At 44.3% G+C, this 17,379-nt stretch overlaps 1 protein-coding gene across 1 annotated transcript in view; it reads right to left on the bottom strand.

Moving 5' to 3' along the window:
- The window catches only part of LOC144798256 (monocarboxylate transporter 13-like), a 220,835-nt gene that overhangs the window by 105,953 nt on the left and 97,503 nt on the right, over window positions 1–17,379 (bottom strand). The window lies entirely within an intron of this gene.

Here is a 17,379-nt window from a genome sequence, read left to right as displayed (position 1 = left end):
AAGGAATGCAAAGCAGCTTGTTTTACCAGTCTATAATCTCATGAATAACCAAATGAAAGGAGAACCACACCGGGTATCTATATAACACATATGTATTTATTGTAAACACATCCCTCTAGTCTCTTTACGAGGCTAGAGGCAAAAGTACATTCAGTACACTTCTGAATCTGATCTGATCTGACATTCAGTACACTTATTTAGCACACAGTAAATTAGCACAATATACGTTGAGCCCTAGGGTGTACCAAACCATGTATTAAGAAAGTGGTATGAGAACCACGACTGACATAGATACAAGGCCTAGAGCCTTTAGAACTTCTGCGGGCACCAGGAACCTCTGAAGGTAGTAGCACCATAGACCACTGCTGTTGAAAATTGCCACTCGAGTATGGGGATTTTGCTAGTTCAGCAGCTCTCTCCGCTCATTCTCGCTCGGCGTCTGACGTGTGGACGCCGAGCGAGAATGAGCGGAGAGAGCTGCTGAACTAGCAAAATCCCCATACTCGAGTGGCACTTTTCAACAGCAGTGGTCTATGGTGCTACACACAGTTTTGGCTACCTCCAGTCCGTGTCCTGAGGAGAACCCGTAAACTACACTGTGGTTCGAAACGCGTTGACCCCGAGCCTGGGAAAGAAAAGATGGGTGCTGCTAGGGTTATTAAATATTACCACACTTTCTATCCCTAGTAGTGCAACCCCAGAAGTATCAATCTAGTCTCTGGCTCAGTAAGACAGGCAGGCAGTACCAATAAACTGTTTTGTCCGCCTGTCTACTTGTATATAATATGAAGGACTGGTGCCTTGTGATGAAATTATTGGAGGCATTGTACTAGTGTGTATTTGGTGTTTATTCTAACCCACAGTAATGATTTTGTGTATATTGTACCTTTGTGTATATTGTACATTGATGTTTTAATGTCTGTATGTGTTCATTATTGTTTGATGACTGTTCTTTGGATGACATATGAAATTCAATGAAAAAAAAGTTTTCTAAAAAAGACAAAAAGACTAAAATAAAGTAGTCGTACCACCTAGAACTGTTTGGCTAGGTGTGATAAAATTTAAAAAAACGCAACCTGTCTGGCTATTTTTTTCTGTTAAGTATATTAGAGTGGTCCAGGCCAGTCAGAGATAGGACCCAAACCTTTCCGTTTCCCTGTTCATGATTGATACGGCCTGCCACAGGAGTGACTTATAGGTTTATATGTGTCAGTGATCAAAGGTAGATGTAGGTAACCTACTGCACAGTAAGGGGTGCATGCACCACCTTACCCAGGCTGCAGTAACAGACCTGTGGTGCCATTTTGGAAGGCTTCCCAGTGGTAGTATACTACATGCTTCAGCCCCTGATAGGCCTCTGGGGTACCTATGCCCTTAGCACCTAAGGTACCATATAATAGGGACTCACAAGGGTAACCCAGTAACCAATCTGGAGTGTACCTAAAGTACAAGCAATCAATTTAGAGAGAAAGCAGCTAGGCTGGGGTCCTGGATAGCAGGGCCCCCGCCAGACTAAAGTCGAACAACAGTGAAACATTATCAAAAAGTGGGGGTAACAATAGTAAGCAGATCCTACTCTCCTATAGATGGATACAGCTTTACAGAGAGTTTATGCATAAAAAAGGTTGAGCATCAGACAAGGATTTAGAACCTATTGTTATTATCATAGGAACTGGGTGCAATATATTTCATGTTTCAGTGCCATTCTGAATATTCTGTAGCTTTATGGTGGGCTTGGAGTGGATGTCCAAAAGATGTAATTACAATAGTGAATGCATATGTAACTTATTTTTCATCAGCTCGACTTAGTGCCAAAAATACACAGTGGGTGGTAGAATCTTGGTAACTGGAAGAAACAGGCTTTAGTAACCCCATCTAGGTGCTGGGTCAAGGAATGTACTGATCCAGTACTGTAACTAGCATAGCTAGGGGCCTATCAATGAAGTTAGTGTCCCAAAAGTTGGAAGTATCTAAGCAAGTAGGATGTTGGTTTTTTGCTGGATGAATCTCTAAGGAATTTGAGCACATTCACTAATGGAACACCCCCAGAGCTGGAGGGAGCCACTGCACAGTAGAACTCCTCCACCCTTTGGAAAGCCAACAAGTCCTGAGTGTCAATCGCAGACATGAAGGAAAATTCTACTATATGCAACAGGTGGGCCAATGGCCTTAAGTACAGGTTCAACAGCAGGGGCACGAGTGACAACCCCATAACACTGGTCTATTGAGAGAGGTGGCTGCAAAGCCCACCTTCACTGTCTCTGTTAAGAAAGACTCAATCCACTCCAGCACATGTCTTCCAATCGCACTTCAGCCAGGAAGATCATTGTTAATGTCATGAGTAACTGGACCCTGCTGTCTCTGATCCCTCTCTAAGTCTTGCCCTCATGTTAATTATTTGAGGTTGCATCAATGGCAAGAAAGAGAAGGACTTCTAATTTATTTTGCCTTTCATTATTCTGCATGTGGTATATAAGTAACAAATTACCCCAGCCATACATTATTGCACATCATCTAGGTGATCTATGCAGATACAGATGAACAATACCAAAAGGTCCTGGACTCTGAGGTGACTTACAGTATCCTTTTAATGTATGGCAAGGGGTATTTTATTTCCTGTAATACATGGATACACCATAACGCTTCCCACAAACTACTTAATTCTTTGGAGTTTCGCTTTTATGTTGATTGCAGACATGAATTATAAGAGCAGAATCTGCACTGTGAAATTAAACACACCCAAAAGCAGTTTATTGTAAATCAAATTAAGAAAATGCTGTGGCTTAGGTAGTGGAGATGCATGTAGAGATTATGAGGTTGCAGAAAAGATCTGTAGCATAAAATAAATAATTTTTTTATTTTTTTTATAATCAGAAGGGGGAAAGGATCACTTGTCCTGCTTAAACCTTGGGTTCACAAGTCGAGGAACTGGTATCTCCCAACAAATATGACCCTCATACACGTGTATGTTGGTGATTTCTCTTCAGCGGTATATACTGTGTCCCCGCTTTTCTACACGTGCGTGCGTAATCATTGAGTCATTTTTTGTATTGTGCTAAAATGACTCAATGATTACGCACGCACGTGTAGAAAAGCGGGGACACAGTATATACCGCTGAAGAGAAATTATAAAAGTTAACTACGGAGACTGAAAGGATTTTCACTCTACCTCCCCCATCCCCATGATTATACGCATAAAATAAATAAGCATGCTGTCCTAAATTGTTTGTTATACTGATCACTTTTTCTTTTTTCAACAAAAAATCAGAAGAATGAAAAGTCAGTTCTTGGTTTCCTTCTTTAAACTACAGCTGTAATTATGCTATTTGGCATGCCTTTTATGTTGACTTCTCGCTCTGGCAAAATGCACTGTGATATCAGAACTCTACTGCTAACTTATTACAATTGATCAGCTATGTCATTACAGGTGATATCACAACTGGCCTATAATAAGCAACATATGGCTTGATTTGGAGTTTGACAGATTGGTCATTCCATCACAAACATCACAAACATGATGTCTCCCATCCACTGTATTACAGGTACAGGAGGATAGAATGAACTTGGAATGTTGCATTCAGATTATCCGTTATGTTTGTGACGGAGTAACCTGTCCACCGAACTTTAAGTCAGGCCCCAAGAGATGAGCCTTTATACTAAGATTGCAGATTCCCATGTATTATATTTTAATGGTTTGTATTAAAAGATTTTTATAAACCAAATGACTGACTGGGCAATCAGTTCTTAAGGGACATCCATTGGTTTACTGTCATCGGTGTGTCTAACCTCACATCACTTACCAAGTAACCCTTGGAGTGCTCGTCCTCGCTACCTCAAGATAATGACTTTCTGAAAATATTCACTATTTACCATTCAAAGGGACAATTGAATGGATCAGGGGTATGTGTAAGTCCCTAATGATGAGAGCCTAAGCACAAATACAAAATTGCATGTGAATTCAGAGAACCCACATATAAAACTCTCACATAGAAAAATCCACATGTAGGAAAATACCACATAGGAAAATTCACACATGAAAATCATGAAGGTTTATTTAAAATTTGAGTTTCATTCCAGAAGGCAAAAAACAAATGGTTAAATCAATTCAAAACACTCCAAATGTGTAAAAATATGCATTGCCATAGGAAGTGGAAGCTGAGCCCTAACCTAGGAAATAGTCAGAACCAATTATGATCTAGCACAACTCCAAACTTCCAAAGGAAACACAAAGAGATGATGGGCGGAGCCCTAAAACTTTTCAGACACTCACCCCCTGTCACAGATCTGGGTTGAATCCATCATCATTCTTTAGCTCACTTTGCCTCCTCAGTTCAGACCCAGCTATATGCAAATCAGTCTTGGCCCTGTGCCTCATGGGAACAGTCCAGCACATATAGCTTGGTCTGACCTGAGGTGGTGAAGGGAGCTAAAGAAGGATGATGGATTTAACCCAGGTCGGTGACTGGGGTGAGTGTCTGAAAAGTTTCAGGGCTGTGTCCATCATCTCTTTGTGTTTGCTTTGTTTGCCCTAATTGGGCAGGGTATGCCCAGACGTGAGTCCCTTGCTCACTTTGCCACTGGATTCAAGATAGTCTGGCTGATGAGGGGTGAAACCCCCAAACCGGTCCTAGGATGCTTGTTTCCAACCAGGGAGGATCTGGCCTTGCAGTTCGGGCTGCATTGTTCCCATTGAGTGCAGGGTCAAGACTGATTTGCATACGGCTGAGTTCAAACTGGAATGGCACGGCGAGCAACACAACAATGGCTTTAGGTCCAGATCTCTGTACTGGGGTGAATGTGTGACATTGTTCTGCATTCTGTCCATCAATTGCTGTTTTTGCATTCGTCACCCCGAGAGGGACGGGTTTGCCCAGATGTGGGTCCCGTGCTCGCCATGCCACTGGAGTCAAGCTATCCTGGCTGATGAGGGGAGAAACCCCAAAACCGGTCCTAGGATGCTTGTTTTCAGTCCAGGGAGGACCTGGCCTGGCAGTTTGGGCTGGGCTGTTTCCATTGGGTGCAGGTTCAAGACTGATTTGCATATGGCTAGTTTCAGACTGGAATGGCATGGGGACCAAAACAACGATGGATTTAGGCCCAGATCTCTGCACTGGGGTGAATATATGACATTGTTCTGTATTCTGTCTATCAATTGTTGTTTTTGCATTTGTCAGCCCGAGTGGGACGGGTTGCCCAGACGTGGGTCCCCTGCGCTCCATGCCACTGGAGTCAAGCTCTCCTGGCTGATGAGGGGTTAAATGCGAAACCGGTCCTAGCATGCTTGTTTGTTTCCAGTCCAGGGAGGACCTGGCCTGTCAGTTCGGGCTGGACTGTTCCCATTGGAAACAGGGTCAAGACTGATTTGCATATGGCTGGTTTTAGACAGGAATGGCATGGGGAGCAAAAAAACAATGGATTTAAGCCCAGATCTCTGTACTCGGGTGAATGTATGATATTGTTCTGCATTCTGTCCATCAATTTCTATTTTTGCATTTGTCACACCCGAGTGGTATGGGTATTCCCAGACGTGGGTACCATGCTCTCCATGCCACTGGAGTCATGCTTTCCTGGCTTATGAGGGGTGAAACCCCGAAACCGGTCCTAGGATGCTTGATTCCAGTCCAGGGAGGACCTGTCCTGGCAGTTCGGGCTGGACTGTTCCCATTGGATGCAGGGTGGAGACTGATTTGCATATTGCTGGGTTCAAACTGGACTGGCACGAGGAGCAAAACAACAATGGATTTATGGCCAGCTCCCTGTAGTGGGGTGAATGTATGACATTGTTCGGCATTCTGTACTGTTAGAAGCGGCTGTCTCTAGTTGGCAGAGGTATACACTTCTGACAAATAGGGACACACCTTTTCTAGTCAGGGAAAGGGGATCACACACTTAGATAACCCCTGCTCACCCCCTTGGTAGCTTGGCAAAGCAGAAAGGCTTATCTCAGAGGCTGTGTGTTAAGCATTTATGACCACATACAGTAATAAAGTGAATACACTACAAATGGACACGACACAGTAGTATTATAAAAATAAGGATGTTTATATAAGGCTTAGCACAAGACCAAATAACGACAAAAATATACCCCAATCTTAATAAATACTCTTGGAAGGAAAAAATAATAGTTCAAGTTTAGTTTCTTCTTAGCACAAAGTCTTTAGTAACAAAAGCAACTGTTCTTCTTTAAAACACAGTTCTTGGCAACAATGTAACCCACACGGAAGTCACACGACGTCGAGGCAAAGTTAATCCAAAGGTTCGGCGTCGACCGTCGAGCCCGGAGTCGCACAGAACCCCCACAACACAGTACCTTGGAAAAGTGAAGCACACGATGATCAGCGGCGCGAGATGTCCGGCGTCGCGTCTTCGGCGTCGATCGAGCCTTGGAGTCGGGGCGATCTGCAGCGGCGTCGACAGATGTCAGGCAGGAGCAGCGCTCACGAGGTGAAGCAGGATACGGCGTCGTCGTCGATGTTGCAAGAGTGAGCAGCGCTCACGGCGTCGAGAGGGCTCGGTGTCGATGCGATCAGCGGCGGCGTCGACACAGGGTCACTTGGAGCTGGAGCCGAACTCGCTACTCACTGGCATCACTACTGGCATCGATCGGGCCCGGCGGCCGGTGTCGAAGGTGCGGGACACGGGAGCTGCACTCACGATGTCGAGCTGGATTCGGCGGCGTCCGTCGGCGTCGAGATTGCTGGATTCTTCAGAGGTGCTGGATTTTCAGGTTCCAGCAACAAGCACTTTTAGCAAATAAATGAAGTCCTTTGACCCTGTGACTTCAACAGGAGGCTGGCACTCTTCCAGCCCTTGGAGATTTTCCTTGGCAAAGCTTGAGAGTACACACTCTGTTCCTCTCTCCTGGTTCCTTGGCAAAAATAAAAAAGCAACTGCAGGATTCCCCCAACAAACAGCACACTGGCAGAAGGGGTAGGCAAGTCCTTGGATCAGCAGGCTTCTTGTCCTTGGTTCAGGTTTCCTTGTCAGAAGTGATCTAAATTCTTGGTTCAGGGGTCCTTCTCTTATACCCCTTTTTAGCTTTGATCCCTTTGTCCATGCCTGGGAATTTCCCCCCATCCTGGGTTTGTTGTGGGTGTTGCCAGGCCGAGGCACCTGGCCTATTCACTGTGTAGGGCAGAGTCTTCAGCCGCCCAGCAGGAAGTGGAGCCAGCATTGTCACTGGCAGGGGCAGGGCCATCAGTTGCCCGGTAGGAGGTGGAGCCAGGATCGTCCCTGGCAGGCACAGAGCCATCAGTCGCCTGGCAGGAGGTGGAGCCAGCATTGTGTCAGGCAGGGCAGGCTATCAGGAGCTACTCTTCCCCTACTCTCAATGCAAATGCCCCACTCACCCACACTGACTCATTCAGACCTCTGGAGCCACCCAGCTCATGTCACACGCACACCAAACCAGCAGAGACCAGTAGACAGTCAGACAAGAAAATAGCCACTTTCTAAAAGTTCTATTTTCAAACACAGAGTCCAAAAACCATCCACCCAAACGGATGCGTTATTAAACCCTGAGTTCAGGGATACCAAACTCGACATTGCACCATGCTCCCCGAGCCCGCTAGGATTATAGCATTAATAACCCGGGCAGCCCATTCTAACTGATGGAGAGCAGGTAACCTTACAATAGTGAAAAACGAAAATGGCTGTAATTCACTATTAGGACATGCCAACCTTGTCAGGCTTGTCCTACCTTATGCTTACAATGCACCCTGCCCTTGGGCCAACCATAGGGGTGACTAACATGAAGTTAAGGGAAGGTTTAGCGACTGGCAAGTAGGTGTCCTTGCGCAATCTGCGTGACAGTACCAGACTGCACGTAGGTCTAGCAATGGCAGACCTTTAGACATATTTTACCAGGCCGCTTCTGTGGGTGGCAGAACACGTGCTGCAAGCCCACTAGCAGCATTTGTATTTACAAGCCCTGGCACTCCTGGTGCACTCTACTAGGGACTGACAGTAAACCAAATAAGTCAAACATGGAATGCAATCAATACAGCAATTTTACATAGGGAGCACTTGCACTGTGGCACTGATCAGCAGTGGCACAGTGCCCAAAGCAATATACCAGCAAAAACATCGTAAACAGAGGAGGCAAACAGAAAAAATGGAGTAGAGACTCATGCCAATGATGCCAGGTCTAACATGTACATAAATGTTTGTTTTTGCAATTGTCACCCCGAGTGGGATGGGTATTCCCAGACGTGGGTCCCGTGCTCTCCATGCCATTAGAGTCAAGCTATTCTGGCTGATGAGGGGTGAAACCCCGAAACCTGTGCTAGGATGCTTGTTTCCAGTCCAAGGAGGACCTGGCCTGGCAGTTCAGACTGGGATGTTCCCATTGGGTGCAGGGTCAAGACTGATTTGCATATGACTGGGTTCAAACTGGAATGGCATGGAGAGCAAAACAAATTATGGATTTAGGCCCAGATCTCTGTACTGGGATAAATGTATGACATTGTTCTGCATTTTGCCCATCAATTGTTGGTTTTGGATTCGTCACCCAGAGTGGAACGGGTATGCCCAGACGTGGGTCCCGTGCTCTGCATGCCACTGGAGTCAACCTATTATGGCTGATGAGGGGTTAAACCCTGAAACCGGTCCTAGGATGCTTGTTTCCAGTCCAGGGAGGACCTGGCCTGGCAGTTTGGGGTGGACTATTCCCATTGGGTGCAGGGTGAAGACTGATTTGCATATGCCTGTGTTCAAACTGGAATGGCATGGGGAACACAACAACAATGGATATAGGCCCAGATCTCTGTACTGGGGTGAATGTATAGATTGTTCTGCATTCTATCCATCAATTGGCTTTTTTGCATGTAGCACAGAAATGGCCATGCTCAATATCTAAGATGACATCCTTAGAATCTTAGAAGAACGCAAAGCATGCTTACTCATCCTACTTGACTTATCAGCAACATTCAACACTGTCAATCACTCAGCTCGATTTGAGACACTGAAGATCCGCTCTGGTATTAATGGCACTGTACTTAAATGGTTGACATCTTTCCTTCAACACCATTCACAACAAATCAAAATCAGCTTCTCTCTCTCCAAATCCACATGTATTACCCTTGGTGTCCTCCCAGGCTCAATACTCCCTCTTTCCCTCTTCAATCTCGTCATGGAACCCTTCACAATCATTCTCATGCAAGCAGGGGTTAAGGATCACCTATATGCTGATGACACACAATTGTACTAAGAAGACACCTACCTAGTGATATCCTACACCTCAACGACCACACTAACCAAAATTCAAACCTGGTTTAACTTGAGCCACTTAAAATTGAACACAAACAAACCAGATGTAATACTATTCACCCCAAAGAGCAATCACCAACCAATCCAAGAATGGCTTGATAACTTGAATGCCCTAAACTGTCCTTCACCCTGTCCTATTCAGTAAAGTCCTTAGGCATCACCCTTGACGAGAACTTGACAATGCAGGATCACATCTAAAGCTCAGCCAAAGGATCTCATTTCTCATTGAAACACCTCAGGAAAATTAAACCTTTCATTTCCCCTGATTACTGCAAGACAGTAATACAATCTCTGATTCTCTAAAATGGAATATGGAAACGTCATCTTCACAGGTACCCCAAAAATTCACCTACCTCCCTAAGATCAGTGCCGAACACAGCAGCCCATCTCATAACTAGTGCTAAACTACTTAAACACATCACTCCAGCCCTCAAGTTCCTTAACTGGTAGCCCATTGAAGGAAGATGTATTTACAAAACTGCCACCATCACACACAAAGCCCCTTCACCAGACTATCTGAACAACAAACTTAACGACAGCTGGAAGAACCAGAACACTGAGAAGCTCCAACTCGCTCTTTCTTGTCCCTCCTAAACTGAAAAGGAAAACTACCCAGGCTCGCTCCTTCTCTAGAAATGCACCCTGCATATAGAACTCTCCACCTTGAGAACTATGTTGCAACCCCACCCTCTCCTCCTTCAAAAGGGACCTGAAACTCCTTCTTGTCAACAAATACAATACCACTATCGCCAAACGACCTATGCCCCTTTTGCTCACTTCACCAAGAATTGACTGCTTATGACAGCTGTTTTTTGACTGTGTTCAGCTGCTTATTAAGTTAGTCGCTATGCTAATTTAGACTGTCCTAAACGAATCTGCATACTGTAATCACACCTCCAATGCTACTGATTTTCCCCATCTCTGTTTCAGGCTGATCTAGAATGTATGCGTCTTGTGCGTCATACGCAGAACTACGTTAGACAATGGCTCACTGATGTTTCCTTTGTAATGCTATGTTTTCTGTTTCTTTTATGTAAAGCTCTCTGATACCTTTGGGTCTAGCTAGTGGTATATATAACTTATCTATATCTATACTACTATTATAAAGAGAGAACTGTGTCCTTTGAGCCAGGTAAACTCGAAAAGTACACCACCAATCCAAACACCCAATACATCTTTGAAAACGTCAGGGCAAGCAGATGGACATAGGCTATATAAGAAAAAAATATATATGTTAGAAGGGCAAAGTAATTTTTTGGGAAAAGTAGTCCCTTCGAAGTAGCGCCAGCTAACGACGTGCGTGCTGACATCACGGGTCGGCGATTAGGAGCACGGGGAGGAGCAGCTAGGAGCGCGGAAGCCGGAAGCAATGCATCACCCCCGAAAGCAAGGAGCACACAGAAGCAATGCATCATCCCCGAAAGCAAGGAGCACACATTAAAAGGTACATTACCGCACAACCTTTCCACTTCTCTGTATAACAGCAGCCCTCGTCCTGCTAACATAGCACTCCAAGTGCCATCCGTCACAGCTATAGCGAACATGCAGTCAACATTCTTCATTAGCGCTGATGCACTCTCCTCCTTGCCCCCATCTGTCACGAAGACTGTTTACATTTCTGAGTTATTAGGCTTTATTTGAGAGCGGGTCTTGTTAATATCTCTAGGGGATGAAGTTATCAACCGTCCACGGTGCCCGAATCCACATAATTCCTAGCCCTGTATGCGCGGCTGATAACCACTGCCCAGCGCACAGCCACAGGGCCATAAATCTAGCAGAGAGCAGCTCACACACAAACTGGGTTAATTTTCTTTACTATATAGCCAGTGAGAACACGGGCTTGACGTGGAGGGTGCTGACACAGGATTAAATGTGTGGGAAAAACAAGAGCTAAAACCATAAATCAAGGAGCAGAAAAAAAAAAAAGGGTCTGAAAGACTGATTTTCATATTGGAGTTTCTGACACTATTTATAGAGAGTGGTGTCATGGAAATAAAGAGAGCATACTGCAATTAATTCTTTCCGTGTAGGGATTCAAATGCACGACAGCTATCTCTAGGCTACTTTCTGAAATGCCTTCTAACATACATGGGGCATTATGAGTGTGTTAAAGATGTATAGCATTTATGCAAAGGACCAATTTTACACTACACTGAGGTTGAGCGGCCAGGAGCGCGGGGAGGAGTGTCCACATCGACATGCCCAGGGGAGCGATGCTGGTGAGTACCTTTTACCCAGCAAAGCCTACCCGGACAACGTCGGGACGGGCTGCTAGTAAATATATAAAATGTCTTCGATTGTTAAGAGGGGAATGCTTTCGCACAGTTCCTGTGTGGACACCTGGTTCATTAGAATGAGTATCTTTGAACTAGGACGGTGGGAGCACAGGCAAGTGGTGGTTGAGGTGATTATCTCCTACTTGAATAAACATTATTTGTTAAAATACTTGGAGTTCCTATATCATTTCATTGGCGATGACTTGATGGTAAAGATCAGACTGCACCGACTCCATGGTAACATCACCTCAGCTCACATGTCACATTTCAACACCGGATCTTCTGAAACACTGCAATTAATGCTTGTTTGCAATTTTTAATGGTGAGTGGGCTACGGTGCCCTCATCGTGTTAAAGGTACTATTTTCTTTTACTTGCTGTGTTCCTTCTCGTGCTCCGGTGTGTGAGCAGACACCAGTACTTGTATTCATACTCAAGTGGTTGAGCGGATTCTAGCTGCAGTTCAGGCTTTGTCTTCCCATCGCATCACACGGCAACCTACGTTATCTTCACCGGTGTTTGACAACAAGCTCAACTTCCCAAATAAAATAGCCTCACTGTTGAGGTCCTCACATTTTGGAAGCCATTTTGGATGTTTGGGCAGCTTTGCATTGTATATCAAGCATTTTAAATGTTTCAGTGAGTCAGTGGGGGGAAAGATACCGACAGTGTGTTCGGTGATGGGCACACCTTCTTCAAATACTCCTAGTACATTAGGTTTCATTTCTTTCAATTGTGCAGTGAAGGATATCGGCAGGTGATGTGTGTTCGGTGACGGGCACACCTCCTTCGGTGGCATTTGGTTTCACAGTGAAGCATTGGCAACAGTGTGTTTGGGCAGTGTGTTCAGCGATAGGCACACCCACATCTGTTCCTATACGCTTCAGATTGGGATCAAGCTGTAGTGACCTAGTAACAAGTGCTGACATACAACATTTGCATTTTGTTTGCTTTTGAGTAATTTGATAATTTATTTAATACCTGGAACTTATGTGTGTGTTGACATCATGCAAAACGTCACTCCACCTCCTTTCTTTTTGATGAACCCAGGGAATCCTCTGATTCCTTGGAAGAAATGGAAGTGTGTTTTTGCACATTCTGCCAGAGTTTGTGGTAGGTCCTTAAGTGTGGAACGTAAGATGTCTTTGCATATGCAATGTTTCGGGTCAGAACAGCCAAGATGTTTTTGAACATTGGCCTGAATTATCATCTGATTTAAGTGCCAATTTCAATGACTATAAAATTTGTATAAAAAAACTGGATTTACATTACTTACCAAAAGTTTCAAGAGCATTAGAAAGGTATCAATTTGGTAAGCGTATGCATAGATCTGGGGAATCTGTGGAAGAGTATATGAGTACTTTGACAAATTGGCCTCAACCTGAAGTTTTGGTGCTAGTAATGAAGAAAGATTAAGTGATCAATTTATGCTAGGTTGTAGCTTTGAGAAAGCTAAGGAAAACGTTTGGCAAAAGGATGATCCTTTGCTTTGTTGTTACCATTGCTAAGATGTACGAACAAAGTTTAGCATGTGTAGACGTAATAAAAAAAGGAAGCACTTATGAAAAGGAGGTTATGGTATAACCGGCCTCCTTACATTGGAAATGTAATTATCATAGCACAAGTCAAGAAGTTAAAAAAGAGGTTGGGAAATATGCTAAGAAGACGCAAGGGAAGTGTTTTAGGTGTGGTGAATATGGTCACTTTGCCAATTTTAAAGGTTGTGTGGAATGGAAGCCTATATGCAAAAAGTGCGGGAAGAAGGGGCATGTGTCAAAATGTTATAGGAGTTCTGATAGTAAAAACTCTGTTCGTAACAAAACAAAGATTAGTAAAGTCACTTATGAGAGCTCTAATGATTTTTAGGTGAAGAGATGTTTTACAGGTTTAAGATGGTAAAGGCCCTTGGGAGATAGTTCAAGTTGAAGGCATATCAGTCTCTATGCTATTTGATTCGGGGGATTAGATTATGCTTATTCCAAAGGATTTTTTTCTAAAGAAACTTACGTGGCAAGGTCAAGTTATTTAAACCTGATATTTGTCCAAAAGGGTATGAGGCCAACCCATCAACATGTTGGGGTACTTTAATGGGTCCATACAGTTTAAGGAGTAACTGCAAAAAAGGTGTATGTCTCCATGAGAGGTGATTCCCTCATCAGGTGGTATCAGGAGAGGGGTCTGAATGTATATCTTGATCCTAATGCCAATCAATTAGTTAGCCTAAAGCACGTTGAACAGATAAGTTCAGTAAGTGATACAAAGACTGCAAATGATAATAAGACACATTTTAAATAAGAATTTTCTGAAGTCTTTCAGACCAAATTAGGTTGCTTAAAGGACTATGTGCATAATATTAAAGTGAAGAAGGGTGCAAAACCTATAGTGAGCAAAATCAGGGGAGTCCCTTTAATAGTTAAGGACAATTTAAGAGTAGAACTATACAAGTTGAAGAATTATGGCATAATTGTGCAGGTAGAAACCACAGAATGACTTGCCCCATTGGTTATGGAAAAGAAGGCTAATTGTGAGGTTCGCCTCTTTGTAGATTTTCGGGAATTCAACAAGGGTGTCATTGTTGATCACTACCCGTTGCCCAATATCAGCGAGATCCTATCAATGTTGAAAGGGGCAAAGTGTTTTTCATCAGTAGATCTCACTTCAGCATACCATCAACTGAGATTGCACCAAGATTCTCAAGAACTAATTGCTTTATCACCATGTTTGGTAATTATAAATTTGTATGCATGCCGTTTGTGTTGATCTCAGCTGCTGCTGTTTTTCAACAAGTAATAAAAAGGGTTGTAAAAGGTATTTTGGGCATTAAAATCTATCAGGATGACATGTTGCTGTTTGGTAAGGATGAAGAAAACACAACAACCGATGTGAGAGATTTGAACGAGATTTAGAGGAAATGGTTTAACTTTTAAAGCAGGCAAATGTAAGTTCAATTTAGGTGAAATCAACTACTTAGGTCATAAACTCACATCACAAGGCATTGAACCAAAACAAGAGTTGGTTGCAACTATAAACAATCTAGTCAGTCCCAGCTCAAAAGAAGAGCTTGTTAAATTTCAGGGGATGACTGAATATTATAACTAATTTGTTGATAACTTTTCAGAGAGAATAAATAATATGCAATCTTTTTTAAAGAAAGGTATTATCTTCAAGTGGAATCAAGAATGTGAAGAGGAATTCAGATTCATGAAGGATTGTCTTACAAAAAAATCCTCTTTCCAGAGCTTTGAACCAGGACAAGAGTCTATCATAATGTCTGATGCTAGTTCATAGGGTGATTTACAAATATTGAGACCGAGGCCAGAGAAATCACACCTGTCACATATAGTGAAATTATTGAACAAATGCAGTGCTTTGATCAGGAACATGTTGATACCAAAGGGGATGATGGACGGAGTGTTTTAGCAAGTCAAACTCTCGCCCCCAGCCAACTGATCTGGGTTTAATCCATCACCATTCTTTAGCTCACTCCACCACCACAGTTCAGACATGGCCATTTATTTATTTATTTATTTTATTCGATTTATATAGCGCATTATAACCCAGGGGTCTCTAAGCGCTTTGTCGGGCAGCACAGTCCGATTCCTAGATGAACACAACCAGACTTATAACCCCACCCAGGCCTTCTGACACAAAACAGTTTTCAGCTTCTTCCGGAAGGACATCAGATTAGACTCCCTCCGCAAATCCATCGGCAGATTATTCCACGCTGCAGGGAGGGTATTCGAAATAGCACGACCTCCTACTGTAGCTAGTCTGGCGCGTTGTTGGGTGAGAAGAGATGCTTCGGCAGATCTTAGTGCCCTGCCCGGTATGTATGGGGTTAGGCGGGTCTTGATGTATCCTGGGGCCTTGCCATAGAGTGATTTATGTGCAATACATAGCCCTTTGAAAAGCACCCTCTGCCTCACCGGCAACCAATGTAGCTCGCGCAGAAGTGGGGACACATGCGAATTCCTGGGTTTCTTAAAAATGAGCCTAGCGGCATCATTCATCACCACTTGGAGCTTATCCAAAAGTTTTTGGGGCAATCCTATATATAGCGAGTTGCCATAGTCCAACCTTGATAATATCATTGCAGAGACCGCCTGTCTCAAGGTTGAAAATGACAATAGTGGTGCGATTTTCCTGAGTTGTCGTAAAAGTCCGACACAGGTTCCTACCACCATGCTAACTTGCTTCCGCATGGATAGTTTGTCCTCCACATGGATGCCTAAACTTTTTACCGTCACTGCAGTTACTGGGGGTGGACCAAGTTCTATAGGCCAAAACCCATCATGCCAAGGACTGCCCGCTATAGTGATTGGTAAAACCTCTGTCTTGTCAGGGTTAATTTTTAAAGAATTCAGCGACATCCAGTTAGATGTATGCTTAAGGATGTCTTGCAGCCTTGTTGACACCCCAGGAACCTCGTCCATTTGGATGATGATTTGGGTGTCATCGGCGTAGTTGTATACCTGACAGTCCATTTGGTTGAGGAGTGCAATCAACGGTTGTAAATATATGTTGAATAACAGGGGCGACAGGGCAGACCCCTGCGGCACTCCACATGATGTTGACATTGCAGTGGAGACCAATTCTCCCAGCTGTACTCTCTGCGTCCTTTCTGACAGGAAAGAGGCAAACCAGGTAAGAGCTGTGCCCTGGATGCCAAAGTCCCTCAACCGCGACAGTAGTTGTTTATGACATACGGTGTCAAACGCCGCGGAGAGGTCTAGCAGCACCAGGGCACCAGGCATCTTCCTGTCCGCCCTACTCCTAAGCTCATCTAGAATGGACAGCATGACCAATTCCGTGCTGTGATTCGCACGGAATCCCGATTGGTTTGGTTCCAAGAGGCCGTTCCTTTCCAGATGATCTGAAAGGTAGGGTAGTACATGCTGCTCAAGCACTTTAGCCAAGAAAGGGATCTGAGATATGGGCCTAAAATTTTTCATGCATTTCACATCTGCCCCTAGTTTTTTTGGCAGAGGAACTAGTCGTGCTTCCTTGAAGGCCAACGGCACCTGCCCTGATGCTAAGGATGAGTTCAGAAGAACCAAGACCTCCTCCTCCATTCCTGGCAAAGCCAGTTTAAATATTTCCGTAGGACAGGGATCAGCCTGGGATCCAGATTTGACTCGCCCCATAAGCTGTGGCAGTCCCTCCTTCGTAATCAAGGGTAGGGTGTCTAAAGGACTGTCCACCCGCTTCTTAACCGGGGTGGTCTGTGGGAGGCAGGCATGCGTAGGGGTGCCGGCGATTTCAGAGATCAGGTCAATTATTTTACTGGTAAAATAATCCTGAAATCTCTGACAATCCTCTAAAGTGAACTCCGGCCTCTGTTCTTTTATTTTCCTGAGTTCATTTAGAACCCTAAAGATTTCTTTCTGTGAGTCTGTAGCTGTGATGATTCTTTCTTCGTAGAACTCGGCCTTCCTAGCTATTATAGCACGCTTATAGGTCGCTAGTTCCAATAAGTAGAGACTTTTCGCCTTGATGTCGTAGACTCTGCGCCAGGCTCTTTCGGTCTTGCGCAGAACCCTCTTCTACTCCCTAAGGGAGTCATTATACCAGGGGGATCCAGAGCCTCTGCCATGTGCAAATCAGTCTGACCCTGTGCCTCATAGGAACAGTCCAGCCCAAACTGCCAAGCCATGTCTTCCCTGGACCAGAAACTAGCATCCTGGGACCAGTTTCGGATTCATAATCCTCATCAGCCAGGCTATCTTGAATCCAGTGGTAGAGTGAGCAAGGGACCCACGTCTGGGCATACCCTGCCAACTTAGGGCGAACAAAGCGATACCAAAGGGGATGATGGACGCAGCGTTTGAGCAAATCAA

The sequence above is a fragment of the Lissotriton helveticus genome, chromosome 12 (assembly GCF_964261635.1).
Source record: "Lissotriton helveticus chromosome 12, aLisHel1.1, whole genome shotgun sequence".
Taxonomy (NCBI): Eukaryota; Metazoa; Chordata; class Amphibia; order Caudata; family Salamandridae; genus Lissotriton; species Lissotriton helveticus.
The sequence above is the reverse complement of the archived record's forward strand: the minus strand, read 5'-3'. Positions and strand labels throughout refer to the sequence as shown.